Source organism: Vigna umbellata, chromosome 9, assembly GCF_029865625.1.
Source record: "Vigna umbellata cultivar VRB3 chromosome 9, Vumbellata_1.0, whole genome shotgun sequence".
Lineage (NCBI taxonomy): Eukaryota > Viridiplantae > Streptophyta > Magnoliopsida > Fabales > Fabaceae > Vigna > Vigna umbellata.
Genome location: NC_142173.1, coordinates 10,378,685 through 10,378,981, shown reverse-complemented (window position 1 = coordinate 10,378,981; position 297 = coordinate 10,378,685).

Genomic DNA, 297 nt, shown 5'->3' with positions numbered 1-297 from the left:
AATATAATAAGCAGCAGCAACAACCCACCTTATGGCAACGGTTATCTATGCTTAATGAAAGGTCCATGAGGATGGAGGAAACTCTCAACAATTTCATACAGAAAACTGAGTCTACCCAAAAGAGCACTGAAGCTGCTATAAAAAATTTGGAGATTCAGATGGGGCAGATCACCAAACAGGTGGAAGAAAGGCGAAATAGAAATTTTGGGGCTAATACTGAGGTTAACCCCAGAGAAGAGTGCAAGGTGGTAGAGAGTGTTGATGATGAGAAAGTTGAGTTAGATACAGAAGAGAGAA